General features: G+C 35.4%; 1 long non-coding RNA gene and 1 pseudogene across 1 annotated transcript in view; one reads left to right on the top strand and one right to left on the bottom strand.

Annotated features, from left to right (window-relative positions):
- LOC140596058 (uncharacterized) overlaps positions 1 to 16,864 on the top strand; it is a 239,530-nt gene extending 222,666 nt beyond the window's left edge. The window contains exon 4 of the long non-coding RNA XR_011998087.1: positions 16,124 to 16,864. This is a non-coding gene — a long non-coding RNA (uncharacterized lncRNA). The remainder of the gene's footprint in view (positions 1 to 16,123) is intronic.
- Positions 10,130 to 11,349, bottom strand: LOC112932066 (histone acetyltransferase type B catalytic subunit-like; annotated as a pseudogene).
- Positions 16,865 to 17,419: the final 555 nt, after the last annotated feature.

Genomic DNA, 17,419 nt, shown 5'->3' with positions numbered 1-17,419 from the left:
GAAGGAACTGGTCCTTTTAAAGAATTTTAAAGCATATTGGCAAATATGTCTGTTCAATTTCCATTCAAACCCTTAAGGTGGGTGATTTCCTGAAAACAAAACCAAAAAAAAAAAAAAAAAAAAAAAAAAAAAGAGGAAATAGAGATAGCGAATTTCTTTTGCATATACTAAAGATGCAGTTAGGATTTTACTTACATGTTTTTTTTTTTCAGGCTTTCTATGATACTTTCTCTCTGGTAAATTTGAAACCTGCTAGTAAGTTTCCCTACAAAAGCATGCTAAGTGTCTTGGTTGGGATTGCTATGAATGAATACTTTATTTTAGGTAGAATCAATTATTTACAATTTTGAATCTGAACCTGGAACATAATATATCTATCTCTCCTTCCACTTAGGTGTTATACTTCCTTCCTTAAGTCATTTCTAAACAAAAATCCTGAAACAAAATCTGGCTATACTGAAATTGAAAAAAAAAAGAGTGTCAATAGTAAAATGGCAATAAGCAAAAGTAAAAAATCAACCACAGACATAAAAATGTTCTTCAATGCATATGACTGGATAAACAAAAATATCCTTAAACTGGTTCTTGTATTTCAACATGAAAGAAATGAACAGCAGGGTGGAGAAACTGGCAAAAGAGAAGCAATTCACAATTTTCTTTCTTACTTCTAATACTCATTTCCCTGTGAAGAAAGCACAAGTAGTGCAACTTGAAGGTTCTGCTTCTAGACTAGAAAGGCCTCTAGGCTGATGAATAGTTTGCTTAAGTCTTAGGTTCTCTTAGCACCATTTCACTCTCATAATGAGCAGTATCCTGCAATCCACTTTATCCTCTCAATAAAGCTGACATTTTGGTTTCATTTGCTATTTCATTTGTTTTGTTGTTGTGCAAGTTGTTCATTATTTCTGAGATGTGACAATTGTAGAGACTTTTATGTATCTGCTAATTAACCTCAAAATTTTAATAATGCCAAATGGATAGGAATACATTACTGGGCAAGTAAGAAAAATTTGCTTGACTCTAACAGAAGTGGGAGAAAATGCTGGTCAGCTCTTCCTGAGGCTCTTTCAGCATACAAAGCATTTTGATCTCTCCCAGATTAAAGTATTTATTTTGGTCAGAAATACCTGATATGATTTCTAACAGCACAATCTCTCAAGAGCTCTAATATAATTCCAAAAACTAAAGCTTCTCAATACTGCAATTCTCTAAAAATAGTTTCTGTTCATGAGAATTTTTGCAAAATTGTGGAATCAGCTCTGCTGTTTATCAAGGACATAATACTGAGAAACATTGTTCTTTGAAACATGGAACATTGATAACAGAAAATTGATAAACTTTGTTCTTTACAATGGAAAGACCTTGAGAAACTATGTTGTTAAGAACAAAAAGATTCTACTCTGAGGGTTGCTCTTTGTTCTTGGTAGGACTGTAATTTTCTTTAGTATTGGAAAACGCTTTAAAAAGAAACAAGTGGAACATAAAAAGTAAACATACCAAATCATAAAATATTGAATACATCAAGTATTGGTGAAGATAAGGAGAAACTAAAGGTTTGTACACTGTTGGAGTATAAATTGGAACTCATATTTTGGAAAATGTGTGACATGGTCCCTTAAGGTTGAACATCACAGAGGTTAACAGAGAATATTTATGGCTTTTGGTAGCAGAATGGCACGACTAAACAGGTAGTAGAGAAATGATCTCCACAGAGATACATATACTCAGAGCACATAGAAGACTATCTAGTCTGTACCAGGAAGTAAATATCCACAATTAATTGTTTTTCATTTTATTTACAAGTACCTTTAAATGCTTATAATAAATCACTTGTACCCTAATCTATTATACACTTTCTAAAAATACAAACTGAGGGCATCAACGAATTTTTCACTATAGTGATAATGGGACTCACAGCCCACCCAGTTCTTGCACTGGTCTTCTTCTTGAATTGCATTGTTTGGGGCTATGATATTATAAAAAGACTAATCTGAACTCCTAGATTGCCTATTATTGATTTTGCTGCCCATAGAATTTGCCATTATTCATTAAATGTTTAAGATAATAATGAGAAACTGAATTGTAGTAAGCCAATTTTTAAAAAAAAATATTTTATTTATTTATGAGAAACACACACACACACACACAGAGGCAGAGACATAGGCAGGGGGAGAAGCAGACTCCTTGAAGGGAATCTGATGTGGGACTAGATCCTTATACCCCAGGATCATGCCCTGAACCAAAGACAGACGCTCAACCACTGAGCCACCCAGGTGTCCCTAAGCCAAGTTTTTACAAAAGGATTGGTTCTTGCCAACTTCAGACATGGTCACAAAATATGTGGGCTTACAATTATTCCACTTGGATTATATTATAATATAGATTTTCACTGAAATATTATAAAGCCAAAATTTTAATATCAACTATGATTGTAGGTTTTTTTAAATGTCGACTTCATTTCTAAGCTCTCTCATTGAGACTTCAAAAATAATGAGTGAATGCTTTTTAGATACCTGGGAAATTCCTAAGAAAATCTGAATCCATAAACACAAAGCATCAAACATATCAAGTTGCAATACAAGTAATTTTTATTTAGAGTTTTATATATAAAAGTATTTATTTTTTACAAAGTTCAAATTAAAATGATAAAATCAATATGGTATATGCATCACCTTATAACATTTTGATATTAGTTATATTTTAAAGCTTAAGTTTAAACCTTTCTATAATATGAATAGTTTTGTATGTATCTGGGTCTATATGTTCAAGTATATACATATAGGGCAGCCCGGATGGGTTAGCGGTTTAGCGCCGCCTTCCGCCCAGGGCCTGATCCTGGAGACCCGGGATCGATCGGACTCCCAGTGTGGAGCCTGCTTCTCTCTCTTCCTGTGTCTTTGCCCCTCTCTGTGTGTGTGTGTGTCTCATGAATAAATAAATAAAATCTTTTTTAAAAAACCAAATATATACATATAATGATACATTGATATAAAGAAGAGGGGATCCCTGGGTGGGTCAGCGATTTAGCTCCTGCCTTTGTCCCAGGGGGCGATCCTGGAGTCCCGGGAGCGAGTCCCGCGTCGGGCTCCCAGCGTGGAGCCTGCTTCTCCCTCTGCCTGTGTCTCTGCCTCTCTCTCTCTCTCTCTCTCTCTCTCTCTCTCATGAATAAATAAATAAATAATTCTTAAAAAAATAAAAATAAAGAAGAGCAACCGAGGAATAATAGAAAGGAGAGGGCCAAACAGTTAAAATGAAAAAATGATCTTAGAATATACAATTTGCCTTCACAATGAGATCATATAGAGTTATTTATTTTTCATATATTCTATCCAGATTGCAAAAAGATTTAATATACCTCACCTGCATGCATATTTTCAACTCAAAATAGTTCATCTGTATCCTTTTACATTGCCTCTTACCATATTCATAGATTCTGCATTTAAAGAAAAGCTAAAAATTTTACTATTGTTATGCTTCTTTCGGCTATGTTTATTTTATTTTACAGTTCTTTTTTATTGAAGTGTAGTTGACATATGATATTCTATTAACTTCAGGTGCTGTGTTTATTCTAAGTGTTGCATTGTTACTCTGGTTAACAAGGTAGCCAATGATAAAACTGTTCCTTATTCTTAGGTAACTATGTTCTAATTTTAATTGAGCAGCCTGTTTCCCCTAATAAACCCTTTTGTTATTTTCTTCTCCAAAATCTAACCCTAAATTTAGAGTAATAAAACTGTCAGGTTGTCTCTTACACACAAATCATTTTTGGCAGTTTCTAGATGGCTAGAAGACAATACAAAAGGTTTATACTCTCACATCATAAAAGGCGGAATGGAAAACAGACTCAAGTATATTTGGTAAGCTTTTTATTTTGTAATTGGATCCACAGTGTTAGAATAACTACTATTTTCTTTTCAGATATGCATTATAGAAAAACTGTCAAATCAAAGAGAGAAAATCAACTCCTAGGTTAATTTTGTAGAGCTAAAGTACTAATGATGTAAATATTTTTCAGTAACTGCATCTTCAGGATATGTAGAAGTATGCTCTTTTGTGCATGGGCAGACACAACAACTTTTTACAAGTTTATGTATAAGATTTCATCCCTAGGTCATTATTCTCTGCTTATTAGCGATGATTGTGCTCCACACTTTATGGGAAGTTTTTTTTTTTTAATTTTTAAAAGGTTTTTATTTATTTATTCATGAGAAATACATAGAGAGAAAGAGAGGCAGAGGCAGAGGCAGAGGGAGAAGCAGGCTCCATGCAGGGAGCCCGACCTGGGATTCGATCTATGGGAAGGTTTTTAAAGTCCTAGAGGTTTGTCAGTCATAATTCATAAAATGTTTTACAGTTACTTTTAACAAATATTGCCTAATTCTCTAAGAAAAGGTCATGGTTAGGTCCATATATTTACATATTTTACCCAATAGGGAAATCCAGGCTCCTATCCTGATATATTCGATCACTCTAATAAGTTAACCAAAGCCTGTCGATCTTGTATCTTCCTCCCCTTCACACATGAACCTTGTTATAAGCTACAGATACATGGTTGGGTATAGTGGAAGAAAGTTCCAAGAAAGTTAACCTTAGAGCTGCAATGAAATGGATTGTATAAAAGACAGGAAATTCAAGTTTCCCAAGATTATCTGACTCAGGAGCAAACTTCAAGAGGTAAGACTGCTGCTCCAAGAGGAATGGAAAAAACAATTACTTACAGTGACTATGGGAGGACTAAATGAAATTAATAAGAAAAATCTAAATGGTGATTTTTGCATTGGGATGTTTTAGGTATTGTGCTTGATATTCTCTATTCACACAGTCTTATACTGCAAAGTTTTTCTCTTTCTTCTACTTTTCTTCTTCTTCCTCCTCTTTTTTGAATTCTAACTCTCAAAATCATAGGTTAGGAGAAGTATCTCACTCCTTAAGTGATAGGAAATTTAAGTGATTCTCCAAAAACTCCATGCTAAGAATGTTTTAGCTCATGTCATCAAATTTTAGGATTCAACAGGCTAAATTCTACAGAATATTGAAGTATGGAGTGTAGTCCATTAGAATTCAGAAACACAAAATATCCTGTATATTTATATTATGACATTTTAATGTAAGAACAGACCGTAAATATGAATTTTCAGGGGAATAAAAAGCCTTAAAGATGGTGACTCTAGATATATAGGAGACTGTTTTTTTTTTTTGTTTTTTTTTTTAAATTTTTATTTATTTATGATAGTCACAGAGAGAGAGAGAGGCAGAGACACAGGCAGAGGGAGAAGCAGGCTCCATGCACCGGGAGCCCGACGTGGGATTCCATCCCGGGTCTCGAGGATCGCGCCCTGGGCCAAAGGCAGGCGCCAAACCGCTGCGCCACCCAGGGATCCCTAGGAGACTGTTTGAAAGGCCCACTCTTTGCATATTGCTGGGGAGGCGTATGGCAAGATGGTTACATGTTGGATATTTCCATTATGACAAGCAGACTGTTAGATATGAACTTATTTGTCAATTCTGCTACTTATTAGTCATATGATCTTAAATAAGTTCCTTAACTTTTGGATGTCTCATTTTCTTCATCTGTAAAGTGTGTGTAATCTTATTAATGTCTACATCTAAAGCTGACAAAAGTAATTTTAACAGTCATATATTTTATCAGATATCAAATCAAATTTGTCACTGCCACCATACAATAAATGTCACATTTGAGGGTAAAATCACCTAAGTGAAATTAACAAGCCTACCATCAAGAAACAAATATTACAGTTGATAACCATACCTAAAGAGAACTTTCAGGAAACTGTCTGGTACTTGCTTTGTTATCCAAAGGGTCTCTGCCTCACAGATAGTAAAGAATATCTTTTCTGGCAGGTCAGGAACCTTGGAAATCTGGAAAGTTCTTAGGGGACGGCTGCACAGTAACAGGTATTGCAAACAGATGGAGGTGAATTTCTTAGCCCTTGTTCTATAGCTTGGGATGAAGTAAAAATAAGGTAATAATACTAAAGGGCATTTCCGAAGAAATAGGGACCATTTAAAACAGAGTTTTGGGGGTGCTTGAGTGGCTCACTCGGTTTAAATATCCAACTTTTGGTTTTGGCTCAGGTCATGATCTCAGGGTTGTGAGATCAAGCCCTACAGAGGGCTCCATGCTTAGCTGGGAGTCTGCTGGAAGAGTCTCTCCCTCTGCCCTTACTCTCACTCTCTCTCTCAAACAAATAAACAAAATTTTAAGAAAGATAAAACAGGGCTTTGTATTCATTTCATACTCTTCCAGCAAAAGTTATCAGGTCATGGCAGCTTCTCACTCCAAAAGTTGTTAATTATACAATAAGAAGGAATATGTATATTTAATAACATTATTGATGCAGTTATGTGAGTATCTGAGGGTATGTGTAAAAAGAACACACTCTTAGAGCCCAGGTTCATAAACAGAATTAAATTATTACCATTAAGATCGATTTACTTTGGAATTTTATTTGGAAAAATTTCCTAAAGGCTGGAAACTGAATTAAAGGAATAATATAAGTAAAAACCTTTATGATAATCATGATGGTAATAGTGGTATATAAAGTAAGCCTATATATACTTTTTGCTATATTCAAAAATTGTACAAAATGGTTACTCAAACAGTAAGTTAAAATGAGAATGATCATTGCTTTGTGGAGGAGAAAACCAAATGGAGTGACAAAGAAAAGAAATTGTCCCCAAACGAGAAATGAGAAACTATATATTCTGCATCTTTGTTTCAGCTTGAAAAAAATTACTGACACTAACATTATTCAGTGACCTGTTTCCAATCCCTGTTGACTATGTTTCATGCTTTCCTGATAGATGTTCCTATTACGCACTATTGCTGGAGGATAAAACAAAGCCCCAATCTATGGCAGATACATTCCTAACATTTGCTACTTAAATGCACCTGCTTGTTATCTTCTTACTGATAGCATGTACCATCCTGCTACAAGCTTCCTTGGTAATAATTGGAACATTATGTGTTTAAGGACATTATGTCTTTAAGACTTTGTGAAAGGAAACTTTGATTAGTATAAAAATCTACTTGTTTATGTAAGCATTCCTGGTTCCCACGTTTGTAATCATTCCATTTCAAAATCCTTTCTGACCTGGCGCACTCTCATTTAAATGACTTTGTCATCTTGTTTCCCTTACTGGTGAGTTAATAAAATTTGACACCTTATAGATAAATTCATTTAAAGCAAATTTTTATCAGATAATATACAAAGTGTGTAACAATGGCTAAGGCATAGGCCTTAGACCAATATCCAACACAGGCCATAAGCAAATAGCATGGCCATAAGAATGTATACTGGTTGCCTACCTTCTGTGCAAGAGCAGAAGAAAAGAACTTCCTGGAGTTGAGCACTTAGGTATAGAGAAAGAGAAACTAGTCAGTGAGTTACTGTCAGGGCCAAAAGGGGCTGAGAAATTTCTGGTCAAATGTGTGGGAACATGGTGGTGAAGGACAAAGTGTTTCCAGTGGAGAGAGATGAAACTCCTCTGATACACTACCCACAGGGATACAAGTTTAAGTTTGCCTCATTTTGGAGATTTTGTGTTCCTGAGTTGATACAAAAAAAAGTCTACATACAGCAAATGGCTAGTGAAACTGAGTCGACCACTTCTTAAAGTAATTTGACAATAAGATTTTTTAAAAATGTAAGTAAAATTGCTGAAGACCTGACAACTACATTATCACAGTTCATAGGTAATTGAAAAAAAACAACAACAACCGGCTCTTGTCCCACTGAGATAGCAGGTTGGAGTTGCAGTACAGACACAGCTCTTCTTGGGATTATCGAGCAAAGTGCACGACCCTTTGTGGTTTTTCTTGAGGACTCTAAAGCAAGGAGTCATCTGACTCTCCAGAGGACTCATAAAAGAAGGACTAGGTTGGATCAGAATTATTCTCATATGTACATTAAATAGAGGTCATCATCATTTTCTCTTAAAAATATATGTATGACACAATTCACAAGACCTACAATCTAGCCTTTATAAATCGTCAAGAGGTTTATTCCAGGATGGTTACATATTTGATATTCTCAATATAATAGGCAATCTGATCAAAATTTATTTCCCAGATCTACCACTTATTAGTTATGTGATCGTAAGTTCCCTAACTTGTATGTACCTTAGTTTCCTGAGTACATAAATATAAAATGTGAGTAATCTTAAGACCTACCTCTGGGGTTGATACAAGTAATCAAAATAGTTCACTTGAAATGGAAACACCTGAGAATTCCAGGAAACTTCTGAAAAAGAAGTGTAAGTGTTTGAAGCCATATAAACAAAGTGACAATGATTAAAAGTGTTTAGCACTAACCTACCTAGGTGTATAGCAAGAGGCTAATGAAGGCATAGCAAGAATAAAAGAAAGAGGAAAAAAAGCCCCAAATGAAAAAAAAGGCCCCAAATGAACTACTGAGTATCTGAAGATACACATGGTCTATTAATATATGTGAATATAGATGAGAAATCCAGCATGGATTTTCTATGCTCTGGAAGAATCCTTGGGCCATTGAGTGGTCTGGGTTTAATTCATGGTTTTCTACTAAAGCAGTGGTTTTAATAAGACTCTTTTGTTTTAGGATTACTAATTGCTCTCACCATTGGTTCCCTTGTCTTTTCCTCCTATAACTCCAGGGAGGTATGAAACTTTGTTTTGAATGGGCAATATTTGAAGATACTGGATTAAGGACAGGACAGAGCAGAAAAATCAGCAAAGAAATGTTTATATCAAAGGAGGAATTTTAAAAAGTTTTTTTAATTTAAGTTTCAGTTGGTTAACATACAGTGTAATATTAGTTTCTGGTGTACAATTACATGATTCAACACTTCCATACAACACTGGGTGCTCATCACAATAAGTGCACTCCTTAATCCCTATTACCTATTTCACCCATCCTTCCCTCCCATCTCCCCTCTGGTAACCATCAGTTTATTCCCTATAGTTAAGAGTCTGTTTCTTGGTATGCCTCTCTCTCTTTCCCCCATTTGCTCATTTCTTTTGTTTCTTAAATTCCACATATAAGTGAAATCATATGGTATTTGTCTTTCTCCGACTTATTTCACTTAGCATAGTACTATCTAGTTCCATCCACATCATTGCAAATGGCAAGATTCCAGTCTTTTTTATGGCTGAGTAATATTCAGTGATATATATTACATATATATATATATATCTTACATCTTCTTTATCCACTCGTCTGTCGATAGACGCTTGAGCTCTATCCATAATTCAGCTATGGTAGATAATATCACTATAAACATTGGGGGTGGGTGTATCCCTTTGAATTAGTATTTCTGTATTATTTGGGTAAATACTTAGTAGTGCAATTGCTGGATTGTAGGGTACTTCTATTTTTAAAAAAGATTTTATTTATTTATTCATGAGACACAGAGAGAGAGGCAGACATAGGCAGAGGGAGAAGCATGCTCCTCGAGGGGAGCCCAATGTAGGACTCTATCCCAGGACTCTCAACCACTGAGACACCCAGGAACCCTGGGTAGATCTATTTTTAACTTTTTGAGGAACCTCCATACTGTTTTCCAGAGTGGCTGCACCAGTTTGCATTCCCACCAACAGTGCAAGAGGGTTTCTTTTTCTCCATATCCTCACCAACACTTGCTGTTTCTTGTGTTGTTGATTTTAGCTATTCTGACTGGTGTGAGATCTTATCTCATTGTGTTTTGATTTGTATTTCCCTGTTGATGACTGATGCTGAGCATCTTTTCATGTGTCTCTTGGCCATCTGGATGTCTTCTTTGGAAAAATCTATTCATGACTTCTGCTCATTTTTTAAGTGGATTATTCATTTCTTTGGTGCTGAATTGTACAAGTTCTCTTTTTTTTTATTGAAACTGAGCATTTATTACACTGCTAAGAAGGGAAGCAATTGCAGTGGTATATCAGAAGCTATATATGTTTTTAAATGTAATATATGCTCATAGACTCCAAAAAATATTCAACTAAAGATAAGATAGATAACTTTTAATGTAGGAAAAATGTTACAAGATTTTAAAGTTAACGTCATTAGCTTTTCCACAATGTACAGAAATTTGCTAACTTCCTGTACAGAGCAGAATAATCTTTACTCTTGAATGAAGTATTCAATAGCTACTGGTAATCTTACACAAGTTCCTGAAAGCTTTCTTTCAACTGTTCATGTTACATGCTTATTTCTATTTGATTCATCTGGTTTGTCAGTTCTTCTGGTCTGAGACATTTTCTCATTTTTGCAAGATCACTCTGCTTTTTCTTATACAGGCATGTCCAGTTTATAGCTTCTGTATTGTTCAGTTTATAGCTTCTCTATTGTTCAGCATCACTCATGACAGTTACCAGTATTCAAAGAATTTCATAAGTCCATCTAGCGTGTTGCTTATTTATTTTGAACTTCTGTTGTGCCTTTCTTGCCATATCTTCATTGAATCCTTGCATCAACTTTTCCTGAGAAAAACAGGGCAATCTGAACAAAGCTTCACAAGCACAAAGTCTCTTAATTTCACATAACTTTTGGATGAATCTTCCTTCGTAATATCAAGAACAGGAGGAGATGTAATGTAGTATCCTATGAACTGTTTCGAGAAGTTGAACACTGTGGCCTTGACCTTGAAATGGAGTCACTATCAGCATCTGACTTACAGTGGGTTAGGTTTTATCTGGGTACACATAATAATTACAGACTATCATGTAGCCTATGGTTGCAAAGAGCATATCTCCATCCTTAATTATACTTCTCAAATACTAGAAAGTAGTGTCATCTTTCATCATCCATGTCAATAAAGCTAGCAGTTTCAATAATCCACATCAAAAAGGTCTGAAGCTTTTCATGATATTCTCAAAAGCCTCTACATGTCATGTAAGCCTTATATATCTTGAAAGGTAAAATTTTCTGCTCCTGTTGGACTGAGACCAGAGTATGTATGGAGGAAGGTTTCAAATGGCTTGAAATCAACTTATTTTTCCAGCAAATAGAGAAAAATCATTCATGTTAGTACAAAATCCAGGTAGAACTATTTGTTCAGTTTTGCCTTTTGCATCATAAGCCTTTACACAAAGTTTTTATCAACTTTAGATGCATACTCAACATGGAACATTGTTGACAGGCTACTAGCAATATAGTATAACAGGATCTTCAAACTCTTGTAACCAAAAGCAGTTTCATTATCCCCAAAGAGGTGATGGGTATATTCAAGAAAGAAAGTTCTAATGTCATTATGAAGACCTTCAGGAAAATGAACTAACTTTAGTTCAATTGCTGTGATGGTGTTACATTTGTATTCTGCCAGTTTCTTCTCCTCTGAACTCTCATATGCAACCAAAGATTTCTCCATAGTATCAAGTCCAACTATTTCTGAGCTACAAGCTCCCGTAGCTGAGGAAGGATGAATATATGAGTTCTTTATATATTTTGGATAAAAATTCTTTATCAGATATGTCATTTACAAATATCTTCTCCCAGTCTGTAGGTTGCCTTTTAGTTTTGTTGACTATTTCCTTCACGGTGCAGAAGTTGTTTTTTTCCTCCTTTTTTATTCCTATATTATTTTAATTTTTAGTTTAAATACAGTTAATTAACATATAATGTATTATTAATTTCAGAAGTAGAGGTCAGTGACTCATCAGTATTATGTAATACCCAGTGCTCATTACATCAGGTGCCCTCCTTAATGTCCATCACCCAATTACACCATCTCCCCACCCCCATTCCAGCAACCCTCAGTTTGTTTCCTATGACTAAGAGTCTCTTATGGTTTGTCTCTCACTCTGATTTCATCTTGTTTTATTTTTTCCTCTCTTCCCCTAAGATCCTGTTTTGCTTCTTAAATTCCACATATGAGTGAGATCATATAATTGTCTTTCTCTGATTCATTTATTTTACTTTGCATAGTACCCTTTAGTTCCATCCACATCATTGCAAATGACAAGATTTCATTTGATTTTAATGATTTTATTTATGGCTGAGTAGTGTTTCATTATGTATGTATATATGTATATATATGTATATGTATATATATGTATATATGTATATATATATACACATATATACATATATCACATCCAGAAGCTTTTTATTTTTATGAAGTCCCAATAGTTTATTTTTGCTTTTGTTTTCCTTGTCTCAGGAGACATATCTAGAAAGATGTTGCTATGATCAATATCAGGAAATCACTGCCTGTGCTCTCTTCTAAAATTTTTATACTTTCTTGTCTCATATTTAGGTCTTTAGTCCATTTTGAGTTTATTTTTGTGTCTCGTGTAAGAAAGTGGTCTAGTTTCATTCTTCTGCATGTTGCTGTCCGGTTTTCCCAACACTATTTGTGGAAGAGACTGTCTTTTCCCCATTGAGTATTCTTTTCTGCTTGGTCAAAGATTAATTGACTATATAGTTGTGGGTCCATTTTTAGTTTTGTATTCTGTTCTATTGATCTATGTGTATATTTCTGTGCCAGTGCCATACTCTATTGATCACTGCAGCTTTGGAATATAACTTAAAGCCTGTAATTGTGATGCCTCCAGCTTTGCTTTTCTTTTTCAAGGTTGCTTTGACTATCTAGAGTCTTTCGTGGTTCCATACAAATTTTAGGAATGTTTGTTTTAGCTCTGTGAAAAATTTTGTTGGTATTTTTATAGGGATTGTATTAAATGTGCAGATTGCTTTGGGTAATGTAGACATTTTAACAATATTTGTTATTTCAATCCATGAGCATGTAATATATTTCCATTTCTTTGTGTCTTCTTTAATTTCTTTCTTCAGTGTATATTTTACAGTTTTCAGAATATAAGTCTTTAATCTCTGGTTAGGTTTGAGTCTAGGTACTTTATTATTTTTGGTACAATTGCAAATGGGATTGATTCCTTAATTTCCTCTTCTGCTGCTTCGTTATTGGTTTATGGAAATGCAGCAGATTTCTGTACATTGATTTTGTAACCTGTGATTTTACTGAAATCAATCATCAGCTCTATCAGTTTTTTGATGGAGTCTTTTGGGTTTTCTACATAGACTACCATGTCATCTGCAAATACCAAAAGTTTGAATTCTTCCTTATCAACTTGGATGTCTTTTATTTCTTTTTATTCTCTTTGCTGTGGCTGGGACTCTCAGTACTATGTTAAATAATGGTGGTGGGAAAGAGAATATACCTGTCTTATTCCTAACCATAGAGAAAAAGCTCTGTTTTTTTTTCCCCATTGAGGATGGTATTAGCTGTGGGTTTTTCACATATGTCCTTTATTAGGTTGAGGTATGTTCCCTCTAAAACTATTTTAGTGAGGGTTTTTTTTTTTATCATGAATGAATGTTGTACTTTGTCAAATGCTTTTTTCTGGATCTATTGAAAGGATCATATGATTCTTATATTTTCTTTCATTAATGTCATGTATCACATTGATTTGTGAATATTGAACTACCTTTGCAACCCAGGAGTAAATTCTACTTGGTCATGGAGAATGATATTTTTTAATGTATTGTTGGAGTTGGTTTGCTAGTATTTTTTTTAATGACTTTATTTATTCATTCATGAGAGACACAGAGAGAGAGGCAGACATAGGCAGAGGGAAAGGCAGGCTCCCTGTGGGGAGCCCAATGTGGAACTTGATCCTAGAACTCCAGGATCATGCCCCGAGCAGAAGTCAGATGTTAAACCACTAAGCCACCCAGGTGTCCTGGTTTGCTAGTATTTTGTTGAGATTGATTGCATCTATGTTCACCAGGGATTCAAAGAAGGAATCTTGTCAATGAGAATGCAATAAACATAGGAGAATGAAGAGAAAAGATGTTACAGAGGCCTCAAGCATGGAATATACTTGAAAGAAAAGAAGTATAAGCATACTGTCATAATACCCTGAGATCAACACATTCTAATCATTGTTAATTTATTGTAAAGTGTAGGTATGTATGTCCATACTCGTGTACAAGGGAGAGCAACACTGATGTTACAGAAATCCAAAAGCTAAAAGTCACCTGCCACTTTTCTCACCAGAATCAAAGTCCATGAGTACCCTAAAGCTGTGGGGATTAGAGCATACAAGTGTTGTGTTACCAAGGCTTCTGGAACTCCCACTGCTATTGTTAAGGCTAGAGCCAGAAGCACACAGCTGCCTAGGCTGCTAGAGCATCTGTGACTTAACCACCATAGCTGGGACCTTTCTGCCTGAGTGGTAACCAAGGAGACTCCACTTCCACTGAGGAGCCTGTGTTCCTGCTGAGAAACCAACCTCCCCACTGTATCTGCTGTAATTTCGGTAAATGTGGCAAGAAAACAATAGGAAAGAAAAGAAAAAGAAAGGAAAGCAGAGGAAAGGATAAAGGAAAGAAAATTAAAGAACAGAATAGAACAGAAAAGCAAAGAAAAGAAAAAAGAAAAGGAACAATCTCTTCTCTCTTTCTCCTACCTTCTAATCTCCTAACAGTACCTTTCATTGACATAGTCTAGAAGATGCCAAATAGGAAAGGGGCCCTGGGAAAATTAGTTTATGGGTTTCGATCACCTTTAATACAGAAGGATGGAAAAAGGAGCTGAGAGCATGAGATACAATAGGATTATAATGTCTTTATTGCCAACATTTTTCTGTAAAATAATTACATATGCTTATAGAAAAAATACTTAGCTTTCCTGTGTCTTAGAACATCTATATTTTCCCCTCATTCATAAAGGATATTATTCCCAGAAATAGAATTCATAGCTGAAAATTGTTTTCTTTCAGTGCTTGGAAAATGTTGTGCCACTTCTTTTTGGCCTCCTGTGGTTTCAGATAAGAAATCCACTGTTACTGTATTCTCTCTGGCTTCTTTCAATACGTTTCTTTCCTTAGTTTTCAAAAGTTTAATTATTTTGTGTGTTGGTGTGAAGTTATTTATCATATTTGGGATTCTTCCAGCAACTTGAATCTATAGTTTTATATCTTTCAAAAATTGGGGGATTTTTTCAGCTATTATTTCCCGGAATATGTTCTCAATTCCATTCTCTTCTTCTGAGACTTCAATATTATGGATGTTGGATTTTTTTTAATGTTGAATAATTTGCTGCTGTCCCACAAATCACTAAAACTCTTCATTTTATTCAGTCTATTTTCACTGTTTTGTCCAGATTAGGCAAGTTCTATTAACCTGTCTGAAAATTTATGATTCTGCCCTCTATAATCTTGTCTCTGTTATTGAGCCCACTCATGTGTTTTTTATTTCAATTATTGTGTTTTCATTTCTAAAATTTATGTTTTGTTCTATTATGTGACTTCTATTTCTTTACTGGGATTCTCTTTGTTTTCATTTGTTTTAAGATTATTTTTAGTTGCTTGTTTAAGCCTTTTTATGATGGCTTTTTAAAAGATATTTAATCATTCATTCATTCATTCATTCATGAGAGATACAGAGAGAGGCAGATACATAGGCAGAGGGAGAAGGGGTCCCTGCAGGAACCCCACGCGGGACTCCATCCCAGGATTCCGTGATCACAACCTGAGCTGAATGCAGACGCTCAACCACTGAGCCACCCAGGTGATGGCTACTTTAAATCCTTCTCAGATAATTCCAACAGCTCATTCTCTTGGTGTTGGCTCTGTGTATTATCTATTATCTGTTTTGTGTTTTTTTTTTCTGGTTCGTGGTATGTTTGGAATGATTTCCAGCTGTATCCTGGATATCTTACATATTATGAGACTTTGTATCCTGTTTCATCTTAATTTTTAGTAGGCTCTCACCCTGTTGAGGTGTAGTGTAAGGCTCAGGCTATATGTATGTTCAGCTTCTACCTCAATTTTACCAACACCACTCTGCAAAAGTGGGGCATTGACTCATACTTATTGCAGATGGGTGACACAGGAACAGAGATACATGCTGGGCCTCACCAACACCAGAGAGGACAGGGTTGCTAACAAGCTCTGCTTTATACATTCTTATTCATTCTTGTTGCTGCTGGGTGGATATGGAGGTTTAGCTCCCCAATGAACCTCACTGTCCTCAGGGATGGAGAGAGAAGAATGCTTACTACTTCTGACTTACATTGTCTTGTTCAGCATTGTTGATGCCAGGTGGGGTTGGAGACTCTGATCACCATTTGTTGTCAGTGTGCCCTGGCAGATGTCCTAGAGCACTACTTATTTCTGCAGGGAATGAAGATAGAAAATTAGCTGCCTGCTAGACCTTCCACCAACTGGCAGAGGAATCATAGTGCTGCCTGTTTCTGCCAGGTAGAGCATGGATTAACTTCTTGACCAACCTCACTGACACCATCAGGTGGGAAAATCATAGTACAACTAATTTCAGAGGGTAGGTAAGTAGAATGGACAATCCACTTCCTGTTCACCCCACTGAACAGGAACTGTGGGAATGAAGGTGGTTTCTCATTGTGTTTCACTGAAATAGCGTGAGTATTGTCAAAAATTTTTTCTGTTGTTAAGCCATACTTATCTATGGCCTGGCCAGGAGGGATAGTCTTTTCTTTGAACTTGTGTTTATTTTTGTCTGCGCTTGTTGGTGTTTCAGAGTTGTATGCTTTTGCAATGACTGTCTGGTGCATATGGGAAGCAATAAGGCAACTAAAGTACCTCACTTGTTGTGTCCTTTAAATCCCAACTTCCCTAGTCAATTTGTCTTCTACTTTCCAATGATCAGCTTTTCCCCCCTCTTATTTGTTATATTATGTCTAAGATTTTTTAGTTGTAAGTATAAAAGGAAGGAGATGATCATCCTCATTATTTTTTAAAAGATTTTATTTATTTATTCATGAGAGAAACGGAGAGGCAGAGACATAGGCATACCAAGAAGCAGGCTTCCTGCGGGGATCCCGATGTGGGACTCGATCCCAGGATCCCAGGATCAGGACCTGAGTCAAAGGCAGACACCCAACCACTGAGCCACTCTGGCACCCTGATTATCCTCATTAAACCTCTAAATATGCATGTGCAAATAATGATATAAAATTAATGTTTGCCTATCCCTTATACTAGCATTAAAAATAAACTTAATACTTTAATACTTAAAGTATGTAGAAAAAAGCACACTGCTGGTGGTATTATACACTTACAATAAAACTACAATAATTTTACAGCAAATGTCTTTCAAAGTTTAAAAGTACCTTTTATACGTATGTCTGTAATAATGGTTTTAATTTTATTACAAAAGATGTATTTATAGATTACCTGTGGCTCTGTATTAAACTTCACTCAAGAGAGAAATTAAGGTATTTGCATATAATTGTTGACCAATATGCAAATTCAAAAATATATTGATTTTTTAAGGTATCTTTATTTTTTATTTAAATTTTAATTCGTTGACATACAGTGCAATATTGGTTTCAGGAGTAAAATTCAGTGATTCATCACTTAAACATACAACACCCAGTTCTCATAACAACAGGTGCCCTTTTTAATACTTATCACCCATCTAACCCATCCTTCACCTAT

Source organism: Vulpes vulpes, chromosome X, assembly GCF_048418805.1.
Source record: "Vulpes vulpes isolate BD-2025 chromosome X, VulVul3, whole genome shotgun sequence".
NCBI lineage: Eukaryota > Metazoa > Chordata > Mammalia > Carnivora > Canidae > Vulpes > Vulpes vulpes.
Note: the sequence above shows the minus strand (reverse complement) of the source record. Positions and strands in the feature narration are given on the sequence as shown.